Consider the following 15,984-nt stretch of genomic DNA (forward strand, 5'->3'; position numbering starts at 1 on the left):
ACATACAGACCCCAGGTATGCAAATTCTTTAATGTCAACGCTAGGGATAGTTTGCTAACGCAGTTGCCTTATGCGATATCTGCCCCCTCAATGATGGGCCTAGTGCTTTCTTATGCGTTGCTTGCTATTATTTGGTTTTTCAGAGTGCATGACATTTGCATTGGGAGTTGTGGATTCCAAGGAAACCCTCTCTCCCTTTTGTACTTTTGTATTATGTTCCTGTAGTCTCATATTTAGGCACCTTCCCGTTTGTCCCACGTAACGCTGCCCACAGAAAAGAGGTGTGCTATTCACTACTCCCCCTGAGCATTTCGACAAAACCTTTTCTGTGAGCAATGTTGCATGAAATTGATTGTCTGCTGACAGGGCTGGTTTTGGCACATAACTGAGATAACTTGATGGGTGCGGGAAAAACAACCGAAACTCCCGCCCTTTGGCCTATTTTCTTTAGTTTATGCAAGATAGCGTAATGTATGGGATGACTGCTAGATTCCTGTGAACAGTATCACATAGGTGTAACTAAAGAAAATAGGCCAAAGGACTGCAGTCTTGGTCATTTCTTCCGCGCCCCGCAAGCTATCCAAGTAATGCGCCAAAACCAGCCCTGTCAGCAGACACTCAAAATCATGCAACATTGTGCACAGAAAGGGTTTCATCAAATGCTCAAGAGGAATAGTGTATAGCATACCTCCTTCCTGCAGGCAGCGTTACGTGGGACAAATGGGAAGTTCCCTAAACTTTAGACTACAGGAACATAATCGGAAAGTACAAAACGGGAAAGGAGGTTTCCTTGGAGTCCATTGCTGCCAATGCAAATGTCATCGACTGTTTGAAAAAACAGAAATAATAGCAAGCAGTGTGAAAGAAAACGCTAGACTCATCATTGAGGCAGCGGCTATTGCAGAATGCAACAGCGTCAACAAGCCATCCCTATAGCACTGACTGTTAAAGAATCTGAATATCTGGGGTTTGTATGCGGGAAGCCGCCTTAGGCCTTGGTGCGCTTGTTTATTTGTGATGACCATGTTGACTTGCACGATTGTAACAGATTATGATCAAGTGTGCAAGAGTACATATACATACCTTTTTGTAATGAACACCGGTTGGAAGTTTACGCCTGTCCTTGTCGCCTTTTTAGTGTCCCGTGTCCAGTTTTGCGCAAGTCCTTTCCGCATAGACACTAGAAATTGGCTGACTAGAGGAAGGATTGGTTGAGACTTGGAATGACTGGCTGCTTGCAGAGTCCTTCGGCTTTGACTGAAAAGTAAGAAACACCAATCAATTAAGGCTGTTCAATTATTTACCATCATCATCACTACTGTTACTCAGATAAACAATGATTTCGTATTCACAACTGTCACTACAAGTGCTCTTGTCAAAAGAAATGGTTCAGACTCAGCCATGTTGGTATATATTCATTCGTAGCCTTATAGCATAAAAAGCTTCAGATAGAAAGGACCCAAGTCAATTGATGGTTTGCTTGGAACAGTCAAAGATGTCACGTGCACATTATGACATTCGGAGATTACATCTCCCATATTTAGGTAGAGCTGCCATGGCCACATACTGCAGACCATAGTTTTCAACTTTCACTGCTCCATTAAACAACCTTGCAGATTTCACTGTTTCCCAAAACAATTAAGCACTCTTGAAACAAGCGCAAACCATGCATGTTGTTTACTTCCGACGCAGAACAAGCAAGCCAAAGATATTGTCCAGCTGACAGGCTGGTAGAATAGCGACAATACAAAAAAACCATGCTTGCACCACAACTGTGTCACAACAGCTGTCAGCCCCTTTTGGATATGGTCTGTTGTGTCACGGAAGAAGTATCAATGCGTAATATTCTTTTTACTCAAGCAGTGAAAATTGAAAGTTACGGTCCCGAATGCATCAACATACCCTTCCCATCTTCATAAAAAGTTACAATATTGCACTGTGTTCACCAAAAAATTTGCCCTTTTTGTAAAGAAGCCTGCAATTATGCCTGGACCCCATACATGGCTCTGGCAGGCAGCACTGTTTATTCTGTCCGTTTCTTGACTTGCAATCCCATAACGAAACAAATAATGCAACATATTTTTCTAGATTGCATTGCTTCATGCAAATGCGCTTAATTCGGGAAATTTCTGAAATGAATCAAGCCTCTCCTAAAAAATTTTAAAGTAGAGTAATTCATTAACATGCCTAAACATGAGCACTTCCCATAGATTTTGAGAGCCAATGAGGACAGAGCTATTTGCTCAAATTTCTGCGACTCATGGGAACAGGATGGCCAAATTCCGTGCTGTTAGTAAATGCAAAGAAAAAAAACTTTGGTCAATTTGTGCAATGTTTCGTTCCGAAATTTTTCTTCTTTATACCGTAGTGGGGATACTCTGTGGTAATTAGTTGAAATTATTGCTATTGGCCTGCAGTCTGGTACAAAATATTTTTAAACCCGCAGCGACAACACTATTTCCTTCGGATCTATCCAAAGTGCAGATTCGGTAAAATCCAGGAAAAATGCTCCTAACTAAACAGTTCATTCTATATTGTTTTTTGCAGAGACACCTTTTTTTTTTCTTGGAAAACTAAGGTTAATTTCATTGTCGCCAGGCTCGGGCAGCAAAATAAACTTTTAAATCAAAATTAAAAGTGATCGCCAGGCATGTCCAGTTGAATTTATCTGAACATGCCCTACTGTCTGCAGTACACATGTTGCCACTTTAAAGGCCTGCAAGAAGGCACCAGTTATATTTTCTAGGGCAAGAAGGCAATGAAGTATGTTACTTAAGGCAGTTAGTCACAGGAGTCCTGGATCAGTAGAAGAAAATTTAAAGACTATAAATTGTTTAGAAGACTTAAGTCACACATTACTGAGTCACCGTCTATAGCTTACCATTAGTCTTAAAAGTACCATCATTGCATTGTGATAAAACTAACCTAAGAGACTGAAACCTGGCATGATAAAAATGGAGCTTGAGAATGAAGGTTTGCTCAACAAGCAACGGAACGACAAAAAATGATATGCATGATAAATTAAAAAAAGCCGCTGTTGAGGACGGTAGAGAACTAGGCACCATGAAGAAATTTGTAAATATGCAAGCATAGGATGGAGTCAGTTGGCGCAAGCCATATATATTTACAGATTACTAGGAAATGCCTTCATCCCGCAGTGGACATAATGTATGTGAGAGCGTATGTATGTCTGCGCCCCTTCGATTACGCAGTCCCAGACTGTCCGCAAACCACCTGCGGCTTCTGGTCTGGCTAGCATTGACAGAAGGGCGCATCACAGTCATGTGATCCCGCTGCCTGGGACTGTCCGAGGTTTTGTTTGAAAGCACCGCGATTGGAGGTCGCTCTCCTGGCTGCTGTTGTCCGCTATTAGCTACTTAAATTATGGGGTTTTACGTGCCAAATCCACTTTCTGATTACGAGGCAAGCCGTAGTGGAGGACTCTGGAAATTTCGACCACCTGGGGTTCGTTAACGTGCACCTAGATCTAAGTACATGGGTGTTTTCATAATTTGCCCCCATTGATATGCAGCCACCGTGGACGGGATTCAATCCCGTTACCTCATGCTTTTAGCTACTTGTAGATTGCGCCCTACCCAGCAAATTCAGTAGCGTGGTCATCAAAATAATGCAGTCTCAGAGGCCATGTCGCCGGCACAACCATAAAGCTTGCATAATGGAATCGCAGCCTGAGCACATTGAACATGTTAACAAAGCTCAGTTTACATCGTGCTCTCGCTCTTCGGGCCTTTTAACCGCTGTATTTAAGCCAGCTCATTTATTTCCTGTAAAATTTAAGCGTCACTGCCACACAAAAATAAGCAAAAACACGGTTGTGCCAGATCACTGTTCACCCACAAAGCACAGGCCGATATCCTCAAAGCTCATGAAACCGTCTACTAAAGGCCTGACGTGTGTCTAGGACAAAGCGCGTCTACACTGTCTACTAATCCTGCACAACCAAAAGCAAAATTTCGAATTTGGGTAACAGAAGGGATCAGCACACATGACAACAGCAATCGGTGAAGCTCTGATTATACAGGTTGTCCCACGTAACTTGAGCCAAACAATAAAAATATGCAAGTGTGACGTAGCTCGACAGAACCAAGGTAATGTTGTTTGCCGTCACTTGGAGATACTCGGATATTTTTTCATTCCACCAAAATAAATATTTCAACTTCGTTAATTAATCAACTTTTCAAATATTATAACTAGATTAGAAGTGTCCATGAGAAAATTGTAGAGCAACATGAAAAGCTCCCCATACAGCTTTGTGTTGTTCGAGACATGCTGCGTAGAAGTGTTTTTTCGAGAAAGAAGCTCGCGAATACACGCAAGGTGCTGCGAATGGACAGTCACGCAACAATTTAGTGTGTATTTGCAGGCTTCTTTCACGCTAGGAAAAACACTTTTATGTAGCATGTATTAATCATAATATTTGAGAATTTGATTAATTACCGAATACTAATTATTTAATCTGGCAAAATGAAAAAAAAATGAGTATCTCGAAGCGAGGGCGAACAACATAACTTTGGTTCTGTCCAGTTATGTGGCATTTGCATATTTTTAATGTTTGGCTCAAGTTACGTGAAACACCCTGTATGCCATGCCAGCTACCAGCATTAAATATCTACATGCAATATGATACGTTTCCTCGTTCACCAGTTTCACTCATCTGAAAAGCAAAATCTACCTGTTTACTATGCATATAGCAATGAGCATGACAGATTTCACGAAACACATCAAGAAAAGCAAGCATTTGCGCGTGATCACTGTGCTTTGTCTTAAAAAACACAAGGACTAAGGTTGCAGCAATTAGACCCCTCATGAAAACCTCGCATTATGGCACACGAAGCATCGATTTAACGGAAGCGATAGCTGAGTGCATGATATTTGCTGTCTGGAACGCACAAAGTACACATAAACACACAGCCTCTTTTAAAACATGGCGTCAAGCCCGCGTGCATCTTTTTAAGACAGCCGCCGTCTGCTAGCTACTTGCATATGTCAGAACAAATATCTGCTGACAGCTCTGAGAGTCCGCAGAGTCTGACTTCTGGTAAGACGAATGCGATACTAGGTGCTCTCGGACTGGTGGATGGGGCGTCCGAAGCTGATTGAGAAAATCGAATGCGGGACAGCACTGCTAAGCAGTCCAGGACTGTCAAGGACTGATAATCGAAGAGGCCCACTAATGCTTTGTGTTCCTATCCTATGTAATCTTTTCATACTGATCAGCTCAAGCTGCATGGCAAAGAAGTCTCTTGTTAGTGCTCTGAAGACAAGCCTCTTGCCCAAACATTGGCTATAGAGACGACCATCGTTCGACAACTGTTGATCTGTTCATAGAAGTGAGAATTCCGTGACAAACTTTTCAATGAAGTAAGCAATATGATGATGAACTTGTTTCACAAAACTTCATAAGTACACCTGACATTTGACTCACTTTTGCATGTAAGTAAATATTATGAAATTGTCGCTGTGAACAGTTGTCCCCGACTGCTGTACACTTGTGATAAAAAATTGACCATATTTGAAAGTTTGTATAATTAGCCAGGAGAGCCGCACTTGCTGGATGGCTCATCATCTAATTTGGAAAAAAATTCAGCAGTGAGCAGCAATTGTATCACTAATGACCTTGAACATCTTTTATAATTATTAATTTGTAAACACCTGTTGTCGAACAGCCCACTTACTGAAGTTTTGAACACATTGTACACAATTATAGCACGTACTACACAAAATAAGATCTGTAATAGACCTTACCAAATACAATATTAGTGTGGCGGCAGGTCAACTGGCTCCTCAGCAATGCTTGCGTCCTTCCTGGGAGAACAAAAGACGACATTAGGCTTACACTGACAGCACCAAACCACATAATTTAAGTTGCAAACAAGTGCCCCAGAACATAGGAAGTTCTAATTAGATATGGTCAACCTGCTTAACCATGTCACAGACATTGAATGACAGAATGTACATTTATGAAGCCTCAACTCTATGAAATACATGCTAATACAAACATGCTAGTACACAGAATCAAACTGGATGCATGAAAATTCTCAGTAAACTTTTATTTCCTAGCAACCACAAGTTGCTCTTTGTGAAGTGCAACAAGTGAGTGTCTAACCTACACTAAGAAGGTGGAAAATTCGGGATCCTTTCTGGTGAATAACTAACCATATCTCTACCGGCACCCAGCAATACAAAGGTGAATTGTTAGCATTATATTGATTAAAGAAATAGTTCAGTGCTACCAAGCAAGTACAATAAATAAATTATTTGGAATTCATCTTCATGTCAGGCTAATCAAGTTAATTTTCTTTGGTTCACATGGAAGAATGGTTCGAAAAAAATATTGGAATCTGTCAACAATGTTGAAGCAATTTTATGACGGCCTGCAGATAGCAGTTGCTGAAATAAGACCTGGGGCAGGGGGAGAAAAGACAAAGAAGTGTGATAAAACAAAATGGGGCCTGTGCTGTGCAGCTACTAAATGCAGTTTTATTAAAGTATGATGTGCAAAACAGCATATGTAAGAGATGCGAGACCCTCAGCTGGTATTTTGCAATGTTGTTACGGGAAATTGTTTCAAGGAGCATGACTCCTTAACCCTTCTAGGGTCAATGACGTAAATATACCGCACCGCGCAGTACAAAAATGGTAGATGCCGTATATTTACGGCGCTGTCTGTAGGTTTAAAAAGCACGACAATTTCCTAACCTTTTCTTTTCTGTCATGTGCTGCCACTATGTGGAAATACAGGGAATTTCTCTTGCACGCCTCACTCTCTCAGTTTTCGTTGCATGGTTTGTTTTAGCGCTAGTTTGCTCCTGCGCGTCTATGTACTACCGCTTGAGCATTGGCGTGCGTACGGGTGGCGGTTTGGGTTTTGTTTTCGCGGGCGGTTTTGGCTTCTTGCGCTTGCAAAACTGATGGCTATCTCGTTACTAATCGCTCAAAAGGCTACTGCTTGTTTCTCGCTCATTTAGTGCTCGCAGGGGTGCGCATAGGAAGGATGCTGCTGTGCATGAGCTTCTGTTGCTCCTTTTCTTTTTTTTTGAGATTCGCGAAAACTAATTGCATCTGGCTGGCGATAAGATGAAGATTAGCGGAAGTTTGTACACGTTTTGCTTTTTTGATGGGCACACAACCGCACAGTTTTCTTGAGTGCGTGCACCTACACAGTTCGATTATGCTATGGATGTACTATCATAAGCAATATGAAAGGGAACACAGGAACGTGTGGCAAACAGACTCGGAGCGATGCGCGGATGGCGCTGTGAAAAACGAAGGGGGAAAGGAGAGCGCTCTTCCACTAACTGTTGGCACTCTCACCACGCTGGTATTTCTACAAAGGAGCAGCTTACGTCATGGATCGTCCAACAGCCGATAAGATGGTGAGATCGTCGCCAGTGACTTACACCGATTCACTTTCTTTTCTTTCATTCTCTTTTTTTCTTCGTGCAACCGCTTGATAGTACTCTGAGAAAAAGTTTGCCCTGTATTTCAAACCGATTCTTTATTTGAATAGACGCACTCAGTTGTAAGTGGCACCTCGAACAGCGGCGACGCTCGAACCAATGACGACAGAGGAATAGAATACAGAAAAATTTTTTAAAAAGAACATTGACAAACTGCCTCTCGCCCGACTTTGTTGCACGAAGTTCGTTCAGAAAAATTCACATCGCACACTGCAGTGGCCCACGCAGAGCAGTCAACTCTGAATTTGTAACCTCAAGATGCCTCGAGTGCCTTTTAAAGAACGGGAAAACATAATAGAAATGTCTAAAAGAGGTTATACACAGCGCAATATTGCTCTCGTGACAAGCCGCCCATTGAAAACGGTCAACCAGATTATCCAGGCTTACCGAGACGAAGGACGCATAAACGATGCGCCGCACCGCACACGATTTCGATCGACAACGAACGACCAAGACCTTTGCATCGTGGCTGCCGTCAGCGACAAACCATTTCAAAGTGCAAAGGACGCTCGAGGCGCTCTTGGCTTGAACAACTTGAGCGACAGCATGGTACGATGAAGGCTTAGAGAAGCAGGACTGCGAAGTCACATCGCCGCACAGGAACCTCTGCTCACCGCAACCAACAAAGCGGCTCGCCTGAGGTTCGCTACTGAACACCGCAGGTGGAGCGAGAGTGGGTAGAAGTATGTAGTTTTCTCTGATGAGTCCACGTTCTCGAGCCGCTGGGACCAACGAAAGAGAGTGTGGTGGACCGCAAACACGCGCTTTAGTCCGCAGAATATCCAGGAGGTGGCCGCCAGTGGATGCGTGTCTGTGAACATCTGGGGGGCGATTTCCCACGCAGGCCTAGGCCCACTGGCGAGAATTGATGGGAGGTTCACCAGTGCTGCGTATTGCACTCTGCTCGAGCACCAGATGATCCCTTATGTGTTGAACAGGCCGCACCCAGATGGGTGTTATTTTTTCCAGCAGGACTTGTCTCCCATTCACACATCGAAGGACGTGGCGCGCCTTTTGGAAGAGCGAGGGGTAATGCAACTTCAGTGGTGTGCGAAGGGTGCCGACATGAACATTATAGAGCACGTTTGGGGCCGTATGAAAGTGAACCTTTCGAAGAGCTCACTACAATTGGCGAACTCCGACCAACTATGGGAAGCAATAGAACATGAGTGGAAGCGCCTTCAGCATGATACCGCATTCATCGAGGCTCTCTACGCGTCTTTGCCTCAAAGAATGGAGGCCATCGTTCAAGTCGATGGTGGCATGACGCATTATTAGGCCACCAACGAACAAAACAAAGGACGAGGATAAGCTGCGATAACGCTATTGCCTTATTTCGTTTGCTTCAATATCTTTTTAATATTCGGCAAGTGCCAATAAACTAACTTGGAACGCACCCTTAAAGACCATATTTTCCCGGTTTAGAAGACTTACCATAAATCAATATCGAAGTCTGGAACAGTGCTATCTTTTGTAACGATTCGACGCAAAAGGTTACCAGTGACGCAATATCGAACAGTGTTCTGGCGATGCGAAATTCCGCACTTTGCAGACACATGGCGGGAGTGCGAACAGCTGTTAGAACAGCGTTCCCCTTTCCACTTTGTTTCCGATGGTGAGCGCTGCGTATCACCCATACAGCTGGGTCTGAGGGTGTTTTCTACGCGTTCCTGTGTTCCTTTTCATATTGCTCATAACAGTACATATTTGTACATAACAGTACAAAGAGCAGGAACATTTGAGTCTTGCAAGGTATTCTCGTGTGCACATTTTCAAAGCTTTGAACTATAACAATGTATCAAATTTTTTACTCTTATAGGTTTATTTCCTTTTTTATTATTGTTATTCATGAATAGAGAGTACATAAGTACCAACACAAAATAATTTTTTTCTCGCTTTACGGACACCCTAGAAAAATTACGGTCAATTTTTTTCGAAATAAGTCTCTAATTGGAATCTGCAATAAAAAAAAAACGAACCTGGGCGGTCGAATATGGTGAAAAAGATCGACCCTCAAAGGGTTAATTATATTCATGTAATCTTCAGAAACGGATGGCATAAAGGACATACTTGTTGACAGTTTCATAGCGAGTCATGAACACGATGCACGCGGGAGTTAAATAAGCATCTTTAAAAAATGCTCTAGAAACTTGCAAAACGCAAGTTGAAAGCAAGTTTCTATAACCTCTCACAACACCGAGCTTCACCTACAAGTGTTGTAACATTTCCTTGCAACTTGCAGCACTGTTTTTACAGACATAGTTTGAATCACTGTGTCACAAGCTCTGGAAACAAAAGTGCATAAGTGCTAAACAAGCACATATGATGCCCTACTCCTACTGCACAGACACATTTATCTACACCAACACATGTAGATGGATTATGTCATCCATTTGGTAGCTTCTGATCATGTTCCAAAGCATGAATCTCATAACTGCAAATTCTATAAGAATGTGACACCAACTGATTACTTGGGGACAACACGAAAAGACGGGAGAAGGCCAACAACACGAGCGCAGGCTAAGACTTTTGGTTAATTGCACACACACACACACACACACACACACACAAAAGCGCGCGCGTGCGCGCGCACACGCACGTACGCACACAAATAAATATTAGGCCTATTTGTCCTGCCTAGTTACAGCTGCAGGACAGCGGGATGTTGTAAACAACCACACACTTGAACTGCTGCATGTGCCTCTTGCTACACTTTGCGTCAAGGCCTGGTCTGATTCACCTTTTTGAACCCAGATTGCTTGACGTGACAAATAAATGTTCTAGCTCTCCCAACAGTCTTTTTGAGACTATGGCTGACCTTCTGAATGTGATCTAACAGTGGTCACACCACTGTAGGCCAATGTTAGACCTGGGTATAGAAGTTCTCCTCGACTTGTTGAGGATGCTATTTCGTGCTTCTGTTACAGTGCTTCACAGCCGAACAGTGCGCTGATGCGAAAGGCAGAATTCCCTCCTTAAAAGATGGAGCATAGATGCAGCGCACATGACACTCACCAAAGAAAACAATGAGGTCAAGAAATGGAAGATCACTGTCTAGTGGTAGTTTTCCAGTAGAACACGTTGTGGGGCTACTTGGTGCAGAGCTTTCAGAAGATGAAGCGCCAACAGAGACAACACAGTAAGAAAGAACAAAGACAGGACAAGGCGCTACTTGTAACTGTTTATTGAGGTCGAAAGCTGCTGAATATGTAGCCATGGGGAGAAGGGGAAGAAAAAAACAGAAGCATTGCTTGTGTGAAGGCACACGTGCGAGAACACAGAAGATGAAGGGAATCATAAGATTAGCCAAAATCTAAAACTTATCTGAAAACATGCATTCACTTGTGTAAATATTCAGACACAGGCATGCTGACACAGGTATCCCCTCTATTCTTAACCTGGTTGGCCTCCAACAGTTCATGTGCCACAGTGTATTTGCTTTTAAGCACGATCGTTGTATCATGAAGCCTTGCTTCACATACTTGCTTATTCTCATCCTTGCAGGCCTTGCAATGAAGTGGCAAGTTTGAGCCATAACTATTTTTCAGCGAAAGCTTGTGCTCCCACAGGTGTTCACTAATACATCAGCCAGTTTGCCCGATATACTCTTTCCCACACTTCCACGGTATACGACCGCTTCTTCACAGTTCACAAAAGGATTTGTATGTTTAATAGAACACTCTACTTTTAGAGTCATGAGATCCAATCAGGCGGCACAAAGTAGCAAGCTTTCGGGGCGCAGCAAAAACCACAGGAATTTTATATATTGCGGCGACGTGTTTAAGATTACGCGCCACTTCGTGAGAATACGGTATCGCCACTGGATACGGCAGAAATTCTTTGTGGGCACGAGGTCGGTATACCGACCCTGCAATTAATTGTTGCAGTATAAGTCTATGCACTCCAAGACTGTTAAACGTGCGATTGCCACTATGTGCCTTGAATTTACCCTTAAAGAATTGTGCTGTCATAAGGCACACAAAACCTTTGACGAACAGATTTTGAAGTTGAAGAAAGCTGGCTTTCCTTGTTTGGTATTGAGTAAAGTTTTGGAGGCGTTGTTGAAGAAGGTGCATAAAGAAAGAAACTGAAGCAGTGAAGAAGGTCAAACATTGGAAAAGAAAGCTAAACCAGTGGTGATATCGTATTCTCACAAAGCAGCGCATAATATTACACATGTCATCGTGAAATACAAAATTCCTGTGGTTTCTTCCGAGCCCCAAAAACTTGCTACTTTGTGCCGTCTGATTGGATATGATGACTAAGAAAGTAGAGTGTTCTAATAAACACACAAAACCTTTTGTGAAGTACGGAGAAGGGGTCGTATACTGCATACCGCTGAAGTGTGGGAAGGAGTAAACCGGACAAACTGGCCGATGTATTAATGAACGCCTGCAGGAGCACAAGCTTTCACTCAAAAATGGTTATGGCTCAAACTTGCTGCTTCATTGCAAGGCATCTGGGAATGAGAATAAGCAAGCACGTGAAGCAAGGCTTCCTGATACAACAATCATGTTTAAAAGCAAAGACACTGTGGCATGTGAACTTTTGGAGGCCAACCAGACTAAGAAAAGAGGGGACGCCTGTGTCGACACCCTGTCTCCGACTATTTACAGAAATGAACGCATGTTTTTAGATAAGTTTTAGATTTTGGTTAATCTTATGATTCCCTTCATATGCCTCTTCCATATTTTTGCACATGTGCATTCACGTAATCAGTGCTTCTTTTTTTTTTTCTTCCCCCTCTCCCAATGGCTATATATTCAGTGCTTTTGACCTCAATAAACAGTTGCAAGTAGCACCTTGTCCTGTCTTTGTTCTTTCTGACTGTGCTGTCTCTGTTGGCACTTCATCCATTGAAATGTAGTTTTCTTCCTTCCATGAGCTCATCTAGCACTGTAGAGAAGACAGAAAACAAATCACTCAACCCATTTAGTAGGCTTACTTCACGTCATATAGGGTAGAAAGTTTCCAATGAAGCAGAATACTTTTACTACGCTGGTTCTTACAGCAGCTAGTGTTTTACGACTAGCTGACAGTGTTCTCGGCAGTGAAAAGTCGCAATTAAAGTGGTTGAGCAACTTTTTAATGTTTCCTACAAAGTACCACGCATGTTCAAGTAAGCAAAACTACTACTGAAAGGCAAGCTCCACTATCTGGGCCTGAAGATTTTCTGTGGTGAGCATAGAGCTGGAGCTATTCCCTGCACTCAAAGGTGTTTCTACCTTTTCTATTGGTGCACCTGAACACTGAAGCATGTTGTTGCTGCAGGAACACCGGAGAGCACATTTAACACTTCGTACCACCCCGACGTGGAGGGGAGCCTCCATAACCAAATACGTTTGCTTTCAACAGTGCGTTCGCACAGCCTTTTAGCATGCATTGCCAAGAAGCATTTAATGGAGTTGAATGTAGCTGACGTCTCAGGTCAGACAACTTCGAGAAAGCCAAGGCCGATGACTGTTAAGCAATTTGTACACAAAGGCAACCATCAATTCAAGCAAATTACTCAGAGAGTTGAAACTACCTTTTTATTTTCAGTGCCAAGCAATCTGGGCACGTTCAAAATGCTAACCGGACCAGGGCAACACGTGAAGTTTACATCAAAAAGTATGTGCTGGAGTTCATAGGTACTACGGTTGGTGCTATTTACAATATGCCACTGTCCTGCAGCCGCAATCATGTGGGACAAACCGGCCGACGACTCAAGGATTATCTTACAAAACATGCACAGACCCTTGACACAACATGGGGGAGCAACATAGCTATTGATGCCGCTTTGTGCAGTTGTACACCAAATTTTTAGCAGTGAAGTATCTTCATGACACATTTTCATAGCAGACATAACTTTCAGAATAGCTCCCACTATGCTAGCGTGTCATCACTTAACCTGCTTGGCAAATTGAAGTATTCAGATCAACCTGCCGGAGCATTCTGAATTGGGCTGCTTGTTGGTGCATGTTTAGAAGGGAACCGAACAGGGCTACAGACAGGACAAAGGGAATACGTTGCTGTGTACAACGCTGTCACTTCGTACTGGCAGTAGCACTGTTCGTTCCCTTTTAAATATTCATATCTTTTGGTCGCCTGACCACGCAACGTAGCTGCGAGCTCAGGCTATAATTTTACATTGTTACGTTGCCTTCCAATGTTGCACTTAATTACATCATCGCATACTCACCTGTTATAGTTAGCTCAACACTAGCTTACAGTGAGCTTATTCGTGGCTAATCTTAGTTACCATGGAGCCATGACAGTGCTAACGATCAGTGTGCAGTGTTGTTGCATACTCATTAAGCCAACACTAGACAAACAGTTATTTTATTGGTGCGTGTTTTATCTGTTGCCTCAAGTCTTGAACTCTGGCACTATAAGTGTTTTTTTAAACACCACTTATATGTGCAACCAAGTCAGGTATGAAACAATATCCCTTTCAAGTTGACGTGCTCATACTGAACCAATTTGTTGCCACAGGAAAACAAATCATCAATTATCCTTTGAATGCACTTGCAAAAATTACTCTACTTGCATAGGCCTCGTCATTCCACCAACATTTGCAATCACTGTCTAATAAGACTGCATATGCAAGACAGATATACAATAGAATGGCACAGCTTACCAGAACAAAGAGCACCACTACACAGACTGCTGTGGCACACTTTCTCAGGCCCGCTGGCTGAGAAATTGTGCACAAACCGGCACACAGACATCCTTGACAGGTGCAATAGCTGCAATTGAAGCAAATAATATCAGGTATTTTCAGACCGGTCGTCCACAGTAAAGCAAAAACATTTTCATATACAAATACTCTTGTACATAAGCTTGTCACCGAATTACCGATTGCTGTGGTATCGCTTGGTGTCTTCAATTGTATCGTTCAACTCATTTAAAGAAAAGACTTCATGAAGCACCTTCTATTCGGCAAAACAGCAGACATTTTGCTCTACATAACTCACAACATGTATTTTAGAATAATTATTGTATTGATGCCTGTATGCTGAAAATTAGTCTACGCAATTAGAGACAGTCAGTATTAGAACCAGCCTTTAACATCAGTGTTGACACATCTTTTGATTTTTTTATACCAGTTTGGAACATTTGTAACTTTGGATGTCCATTACACACTTTTGGGCACCGCTATTCTGTGTCAAGGTTACGTTAAAAATTACTTATCACATGCACTTGCTTTACAATTACGGCCGCAGATGGGCAAAATTTACGTGGCAATCCACTCCCAGATTACGTTAAATACTGACGCATTGCGTCAGAACGTTGATAGTCAGCCTGGTAGCTGTATGAAGTAAAAACAAAACAAAAACAAAAACTCGCGAAACATCTGATGCCGATTACCAGCTAGCAAAATAATCAATTTCTTCTCCAGCGACCCTTAATGGGTATCACGCGGACACTTTCAAGTGCGATCGCGCACGATTGCTCGGGCTCGATCCTGTCTTTGTGTTCCAAGGCACCGTGTTACACCAGTGTTACCTAACACTGCAGACCGCACGAGGTTACGGCAGCAAGCACGCTACACCGTCCATTCACTGTGATGTAGGGGCATCGCATGCAACATGCTCCATGAGGTCTTCATACACAAGCAGACTTTCAATTCCAGAAGCAGTCTTTCAATTACGGGTATGAACACAGCGATTATGCACGCCAAGCACACTGCGTCCTAAGCTTAAGGAAAAATAGAATTTCGCTGTGATGCAATGCGTCGCCGAATACGGCTAACATAGTGTTACAACGCGCCGTGAGAGATTGCTAAGGAGAACAGTAACTTCACTTTATTTTGGAATGCCAAGAACACATCACAACACATTGCAAAGCTGGAATGCCAACGTCAGTAAACCAGCTGCCACATACAGCCGATAACGAACTGCTACAGACGACATCGTCGCTGATGTTGCCTACGCGTCTCAATGTACTTTATATGAAATCAGCACAACAAACGCTACGCCATTTATCACAGACTCGCAATGCCGCGGCTTTATCAATCCTTACGGCCAAGCGGGAATGTCGTTACATGTAGGCATTGACAGGGCATGCTCACACAACACAGTTGAGCCCGTCAGCGGCCATCGCGGTGCATTTCGCACGCGCGACGTGCACCAACAACAAAAAGGACACTTAAATCACTTACTTGCGTAGCAGTCCATCGTCGATTCCTTCTTATTCTCTCAGTGAAATCCCAAATGCAACAGGTCTACCACCACCACACACCGCCATTTCCAGCCACTGTCCACTCTGTACTGTTGCGGCGGAGAAATGCAACCCGTCGTGTAGAAGCGATGAAGGGTGGTAAGCAGCGCCACCACTGAAACCTCTTCCGTTGTGTGGGCGTACTTACGATTCGCCTATGAATAATGTTCAAGCAGCGTTACCTATGGTGATATTATGTAACAGCTGGTAAATGTGGGCCGTGTCTTTTCTTTATATTCGTTGCGTGGTGATTTTTCGCTCTTAACATGCTCAGTTGCCCTCCACATGAAATTACGGACGG

At 43.0% G+C, this 15,984-nt stretch overlaps 1 long non-coding RNA gene across 1 annotated transcript; it reads right to left on the reverse strand.

Moving 5' to 3' along the window:
* Positions 1-653: 653 nt before the first annotated feature.
* Positions 654-15,781, reverse strand: LOC139052204 (uncharacterized). Its single transcript, XR_011509771.1, has 4 exons — positions 15,625-15,781; positions 14,101-14,209; positions 5,767-5,826; positions 654-1,257 (listed from the first exon to the last, which is right to left on the reverse strand). It is a non-coding gene; the product is annotated as an uncharacterized lncRNA (long non-coding RNA).
* Between the last annotated feature and the right edge of the window lie 203 nt (positions 15,782-15,984).

Source organism: Dermacentor albipictus, unplaced genomic scaffold (genome assembly GCF_038994185.2).
Source record: "Dermacentor albipictus isolate Rhodes 1998 colony unplaced genomic scaffold, USDA_Dalb.pri_finalv2 scaffold_20, whole genome shotgun sequence".
NCBI classification, from domain to species: domain Eukaryota; kingdom Metazoa; phylum Arthropoda; class Arachnida; order Ixodida; family Ixodidae; genus Dermacentor; species Dermacentor albipictus.